A 7,570-nucleotide genomic window follows, 5' to 3' on the forward strand; every position below is an offset into this window, starting at 1 on the left:
AGCGAGGGAAGTTGGGGTGCTGGAGGTGGACGTGGGGAGCTCATACCCTCATTCCTGCCACTCCTCTGGGACACAGCTCGTCCGGGGCTTTCCTCTGCGGCTTTCTGCGGCCAGACGCCATGGCAGCTGAGGACGACGGCCAGGGCTTGGACGGGTCTCAGTTGCTGCGTCATCGGGACTCTTGCCGGAGCTGGGGTGGAGGGAGTGGGTCCCATGCTGCTCCCGTATTGATTGGGAGAAGGTTTTCCACATTAGACAGGTCCCATCGAAAGGCCTGTGCCGCCGGCTCTCCGTGGGGGAGCCCTCTCCTGGCTCTGCACCCCCCTCGGCAGCATGCCCTCCATAACCGCGCTCCCAGACCAGGACGCCCTCCACAGACGCGCTCGACCCCGATGGCGGCAGGGTGGCGGCCTGGACGCACACGCAGCGTTCCACTGGGGCCTGGGGTCAGCGGGGCGGCCGACCTCGGCTTCCCGATGGGCTGGCCCTGGGCGGCTGACGCCGTCTTCCCCACGTCCTTGTCCCTGCAGCGTCTGTCTCCATCATAGCGTCCCTTCGGGAACTTCGCCCAGGGGGGCGGGCAGGCGTGAGCGGGCCTGCGGACACAGGGCGTCAGCAGGAGTGCTTATTCTGGCCCCTCTGGGAACTCACTCCTCTTGGACCCGCCCCCGGCCTCTCGCCCAGGGGGCACATCCAGGGCCACATCCCAGCCACGGTCAGACCAGCCTCCACACCACGCCGCCTTGGTGTAAGACTTGCAAATGGGCCATGGTCAGACCGCTCGCTGCTCGCCCCCTGGCCTGCAGGGCACCCGTCCTGACTCAGAGGAGGCCCTGGTGTGGCTGTAGACCCTGCGCCAGGTCATAGAAGCGGCTGGGACAAGCCCAGCCCTCCTGGTGGTGAGAAGGCCTGCAGGAACTGACAGGTCAGAATTCCAGGGTTCCTTTTATGAAGTGATTTCAAAATCTAGCCAAGAAAATATGAAAAGTTAGGTAGGCCTCAGTGCCCTCCCCAAGCCGCCACGCGTTAGACTCAGGGTGCTGGGCTCGTGTCTGTGCCCGTCCGTGCTCCTGAGTGCCAGGCCATGGCTCTGCGGTTGGCCTGACAGTGCTCATCGGACCGCTCAGGCTCGGGTCTGGCGCTGCCTCCCCTACAGCCTCACCAGGGCTCCCTGCCCTCATGCAGGCAGCTCGTGCTCAGCCCTGCCCTCACCTCCCCATGGAGACGCCAGGCGGGGTAGGACTTGCCCTGCTCCCCACCACGTGCTGAGGGCAACCAGATGGTGACAGCAGCATGGGGGGGCCTCCTCCTGGCCCCTCCCCCATGTCCAGCCACCTGCCTGGGTCCCTGGGGCGTTGGTGTGTGGGGTCAGGTCAGTGCTGGGAATGGGCTGGGCTCTCTGGAGGAGCATCTCCCGGTCCTTAGAAACGTGCTATGACAAGACCTGAGTGCCTGTGTTGGTGAAGGTTCTAGAAATGCAGACAGGGGGTGGGGCGGACCTCCTTTAAGCATGTGGTGCTCACCTGTCTCTGTCCTGCATGTGGACACGACCCTGCGAGCCACGCAGCTGCGAGGCACTGCTCTCTGCACACCTCACTTGACCGGTGAGTCTCCGCTCTCCTCCAGGGGTGCCACACCTGCCAGCCACGGGGCCCTGCTGTGAGGCTGGCCAGTCCAGGTGGGGTGGGTGCCCAGTGGCAGGCCTTGGTGGGATTTCATTCCCCTGGCACCAGTCGGCACCAGACACTGCTGTGGAGCTGGGTGGCAGGCCAGAAGCAGCCCGGTGAGGAGGGGGCTGGGCTCCAGCTGGTGCCGCTCAGAGCCGACCACGTGGGGCTCACACCCTACAGGGAAGGAGCTCTGGGGCAGTGTCCTGGCCCCTGGTCTGCGGCCGTGCTGTCAGAGCCCCTCACGCAGGGGCTGTGGTGCAGAGGGTGCCAGCCAGGAGATGAGGGTGGTGCGGGCCCACGGCTGAACGGAGTGGCCAGCGCCAGGGCTGGGTGTCGGGCTGCAGGGAGGTGAGGGCAGCTTTACCTGGCCTTTGGAGCTGCCCTGGGGTGGGGTGTGGGGACCCAGGGCTCTTGCCGTCACAGACCCAGTGCTGGTGTTCCTCGTGGCCACAGGTTTGCTGGCATCAATGGCAGGACACCTGAGGCCGATCCCTAGCCCTCCTGCAGCCCCGACCTGGGCCTCACCCCAGCCACCCCCGGGTCCCTCCGCTCACCCCATCCCAGCCATTGCCCAGCACCAGAAGCCCTGCCTCTCTGAGACGGCCTCCTCCATGGGCAGGCACGGCCATCAGCTGGCAGTGGAGCCGAGGGTAGCGATGGGGTGTGTTCACCGAGCACCTGGGCCACACTGCACTTCCTAGGGTGGGGCGCCACTGCATGGATGGCCTTGCCCACCACGTGTGCAGATGAGCGTGCCTGCTGTGTGCAGATGTCTGTGCCCACTGCATGGACGGTCATGCCCACCACGTGGACAGACGAGCATGCCCAACACGTGGACGAGCGTGCCCGCTGTGTGCAGATGTCTGTGCCCACGGCAGGGGTGAGTGTGCCCACTACGTGTGCAGACGAGCCCACCTGGGGTGAGCTCCCTCCTGCTGCAGGTGTGCTCACAGGCCCTGTCGCTGCCGCTCTCCACTGGCAGCCGCCGCCCAGCGCGCCCGCTCGCCTGCCGCCACAAAAAAAAAACGCGGCCCGTGCCGCTCCCGCTCTCCACTGGCAGCCGCGCCCCAGCGTGCCCGCTGTCTGACAGCAGCACATACCACGGCCCAGGCTCCTTTCCCTTCTTCAGCTCCACCCTGTCCCACACCCTTGGAAGTATACCACAAGTGCTCACAGACCTGTGCGATGGCGGGGAGGCCCCTCAGGGCAGCACCCCCAACCTCCCTGGCATCAGGGACTGGCCTCGTGGAAGACAAGCCTCTGTAGGTCGAGCGAGGAGGAGAGGCGGTCCCAGGGTGACCCAAGCACTCCACATCCACGTGTGCCCCGTTCTCACATGGCCGTGCGCACTCCGCGGTGAGACACGGCAGTAGGGGTCCTGCTCCCGTGAGACCCTGCATGGCAGCCGAGGCAGGGCAGGGCTGACAGACACAGAGGAAGCCCCGCCCACCCACCACCCACTCCGCTCACGCTCACGGCCTGTGGTGGGGGCCTCGTTGTAGCAGCTGGTGGGCGCATGCAGTCTGTCCTGCCTCTGCACGCCCGTCTATGTGTGTCCGAGGGCCTCCGCCCTGCCTCTGCATGCCCGTCTGTGTCTGAGGGCCATGGCTGGGCCCATGGGGGTCACATGGTAGCAAGGCCCTTCCTGCTAAGGAAGCCGTTGACCCTCGAGCGGCCTCCATCCCCAGGGAAGACTCCCTCTGAGAGCTGCCAGCCCAGACTGTGAGCCGCAAGGATGCGCAGAGGCTGCCTAGAGGGCCCAAGAGCAGGGCCGCAGCAGCCGCACCAGGGGACGGAGGAGAGGCCTGGGCAGAAGCTGCCAGGACTGAGCATGGGGCACGGTTAGTGCTTGATGGCTGGGAGCTGCACCTTCCCAGGACCTCGGTGACAAAGAGCAGGCCCAGGACTCCCCTCTGCACCCTCTGGGAGGTGCGTCGAGGCATGGGCAGGGGGTGGAGCAGACAGGAAGCGTGTCAGGCAAAGGCAGCCCGAAAAACCGCCCAGCCACCAGCCACCTGTGGGAAACCTCAGTCTTTTTCTTCTGAAAACTTTACACTTTCCGATGACCAAGACCCCCTCCAACTCTTGCTTATGGGTCTTATAGCAAGTGCAATGCACTGTATTAGCAGTTAGAAGTGGAAATTCTAGAACTGTGCATTGACTGCTTCGTTTAAGAGTAGCAATGCTTTAAATGTTACCAGGAGTGACATTTCTGTGAGACATAGTAGAGAAGAGTGACATTGAGTCACATTTTTGCCACCTCCTTCCAGGTCTGCATCTCTGCCTCAGCAGACGTCGGACTCCACATTGCAACTGCCGCGAAGGTGCTTCGGGTTGAGAAAGCACATCTGGCGACATGGAGTTGGAAAGAGGGGTTTGTTTTGTTTTTATTATCAGCCTTTCAGAGCACGGGAGAGCTGGCACGCGGCGGCTTTGCACAGGACGGAAGCGCGTCGCAGGTGTTGCGGGCGTGGCGCTGCTGGTCGGGACCTGTGCCTCTCCTGACGGAACAGGGCTTCTGCCCACAGCGGCTTGCAGCCCCATGGCCGGTCACTTGGGAAGAGTTCGTTCCTGTGCTCTGGAGACCTTCCAGACACTGACCTTACAAAGCACGGTCACACTCTAGTGTCATCACCAACTTCCTCGGAAAAGCCTTGCGTTGGGAAGTCACGGCGGCAGACACAGGCTCCCCACGTCCGATGCCTGCTCGGAAGCTCAGCCTGTGTCACAGGGCAAGAAATGCTGCCACAGGCTCCCCGTGTTCACGCCCAGGACACGGGGCCCTCACACGGGTCCGCGTCGCTGTGGTGAGGGTAGGGCGTGCTCCTGGCTGACAGGCTGGTCTGGCTCACGACCTGGCTACGCTTTTCGAGATACTTTGGTGTGTCGCACAGCGTGAGTGGTCTGTGCGTGCTCCTTACTCAGGACACGCCACAAAGGCTGACCTGCCCACCCGCTGACAGGGTCTCTGTGGAGCCTGCCAGGTCCACGGAGCACACTGCGAAGTGCGCTGGAGTGTTGCCGCCCCGGGGCGCGTGGCCGGCGGCGATGGACTGACCACCGATGGGGCGCAGTCAGGGTGCAGGTCCTCAGTCCCTGCAGCTCACGCGGCTGCTCGGCGTGGTGGTGCCTGTCCTGACTCTGAGGCACAAGGGCATCACAGCAGGCCCCTGCCTCCCTCGGTGTCCCATGGCATCCCCTCAGCTGGACGCCCTGCCAAGCCTCAAAGACACTGCCTCCCACTGAGCAGGAGGAACTCCAGACTCTCAGTTCACGCCAGGACCCTGAACTGGTCTTTTCTATGATGTCTGCAGTTCTACTTCCATGAGCAAAACTCCCCTCCATCTCCGCCCCACGGACTCAGACTCAGGGGCCCATGTGTTGGAGCAGGAAGGGCCTTGGAGCATACCGCACACCAGTCCCAGCTGACAGCCCAGAGGGGGCAGCGTTGGGGACAAGTGTGCAGCTCCCAGTGCAACCCCCAGATGCCGGAGCCTCCTGCAGGAGGCGTGGCGTCGGACACAGCAGCCTGGCTGGCCTGGCCTTCCCAAGGCTGGCGGTTCCGTTGTAAACTTGAAGCCCAGTCAGTACACGTCACATACAGACACACAGATGCATTGGCCTCGTGGTTCGGCTGTCGCTCTGACGGCCACCGCGCCTTCACTTCACCAGCTGCTCTGTGCAGTGGTGGGGTGGAAGGTGGTGCCCTGGGTCTGGCCCACTCCAAGCCTCGTGGGCACCGCGGCTCAGCTTGTTCTAAATGGTGCAGAGTGGCTTGATGGAAGCAGAGGGCTCTGCCATCATACCAGGCTCACTCTTCCGCTTTACTGACGGGTGACAGCGCACTCAGTGCTGACTCGCAGCGTCTGTGTGGACGCGCCGGCCAGCCACGCCACCCAAGACCACAGAGCCAGATCCAAACAAGGACCTCAGCTGGGGGTCAGGAAAGAGAGACCAGCCTGCACGCGGCTCGCTTTAAAAACCAGCAGTGGGACGATTCCTTGGGCTTGAACACTCACCTGGAGTCCGTGCCCAGAGCACTGGGCCCTGGGCAGGGCCGTCTGCGGGGTGCAACTGCGGCGTGGTGGAGCTGGCAGGGAGCAGCGGGCAGTGCAGCCCCGCCCCGCCAGCCTGAGGTGCCCTGCTGACCGCCTGGACAGGTGGAACCGGGGCCTCGCGGCTGCTGGCCAGCCGAGAGCCAGAATGCCCGTAGCTTCCTGCTACGCGCGGCCCTCAGCTGTGTCCCTCTGTGGCTAGTGCCCACCCTGTTATGACCCCCCCTGGACCTGCCCGGCTTTGCAGGGGAGCTGCGGTGGTTCAGGAAAGGCCCTGCCCTCATCCCATTCAAGGCCCGGCGGGGCAGCCCAGGTGGCAGGGAGACCACGATGGAAGCTTCCAGGAAGACAGGAAGAGGCTGCTGGGTGTTCCGTCGGGGCGGTGTATTGACCTGGCTCAGCCCAGTGGCTGCTGGTTCGTCCAGGTGTCTCTGGGCTCCTGCTGCTCAAAGCCTCCCAGGCTCCCCCTCACCCACCGGCCCCACTGGGAGCTGCTCTGCAGGACTTGGCCCCGCCCACCTTCTCCCCTGGGCGGGGTGGGGGCACCCTCCTAGCTCAGAGCCTCCTCCTCCCTAGGAGCTCTGCCAGACTCAGGTGTCCGTGGGCGGGAGTTCTCTGCTCATTAGCACACAATGAGGACAATTAGCCAACAGAGCGCCCAGAGCCGCCCACACAAGCTGCTAATGGGGCCTATGCTCCTCAGGCTGGCATGTGTATGCACATTGCTGTGTTAGTGGGTGTGTGTGCATTGGCTTGCAGGTGTACATGTGTTAGTGTGTCCGTACACTGTGTGCATGCATGTACTCATACACCCGTGTGTTAGCACGTCTTAGGGTATGCACGAATGTGCATCTTCGTGTGTTACAGTGCACCAGTGTACGTGGGGGGTCGTGTATGTAGCACATGTGTGTGCATTAGTGTAGATATGTGTGTGCATGTGTGCTTGTGTGCATTCGCACACACATGTCTTCATTCAGCACCGCTGCCCGGAGGCTCTGGCCTGCCGCGGGGCTGTTGCGGAGGTGGGACTGCCGAGTCTGCGCTCTTCACCCATGAGAGCACCACGGTGGGAAGATGAGGGCCAGGAGCCCTGGAGCGAGGCCGGCAATGGCACGTGGGGGTGGGGCCGAGGGGGGCGTTGCGCCTGGGCCTGCCGCAGGGACTCGGCACCACCCATCCCAGGACCCAGGGTGTGGCCATCTGGAACATAGTCCATTAGATGTGACTGGCTGGGTGGCAGCCCAGTTAGGGCAGGCCCTGAGTCCAGTTGGCCTGGGGCCTTTGTAAAAAGGCGTGAAGACACAGACAGCAGACACATGGGGACCACGTGTGGCAGCTGAGGCGGTGGCTGTGGGCACATGGCCATAGCCAGGGAGAGCTGGCAGGGGGGATCCCTGAGGGCCTCAGGAATCCTGAGCTCAGACGTGGCTTCCGGGACTGGGACAGAACCAACTGCGGCTTCAGTTGCTACCTGTGCCCTCTGGGTGGGACCCCTGGTGCTGGTGCCTGTGCGTCACCCCATCCACGCCGAAGGCACTTGTGGGGTCAGAGCCTGGCCAAGGAGCCAGACAGGAGGGCTGGACTTGAGGGGCTTCTCGGACTTTCAGGGCTGCGCCCGTGGTCACTCCTTGGAGGTCTTGAGGTGGGGACAGTGGGGTGGGGCGGCCACATCTGGTCCAAAGGGAACCCCTGCCGCTTTGTGGGGCCAACCTGGTTTGGGCGGAGCACAGCTGCTGAGTGTCCTGAGGCAGGCATGGCCGCCATGTTGGCGCACACCTGCGGGAGGTGGGTATGCGCCACAGGGAGGTGGGGTGGGTAGGCGCCGTAGGGTGGGCTCAGGCCCAG

The sequence above is a fragment of the Tupaia chinensis genome, unplaced genomic scaffold, assembly GCF_000334495.1.
Source record: "Tupaia chinensis unplaced genomic scaffold, TupChi_1.0 Scaffold144022_1, whole genome shotgun sequence".
Lineage (NCBI taxonomy): Eukaryota > Metazoa > Chordata > Mammalia > Scandentia > Tupaiidae > Tupaia > Tupaia belangeri.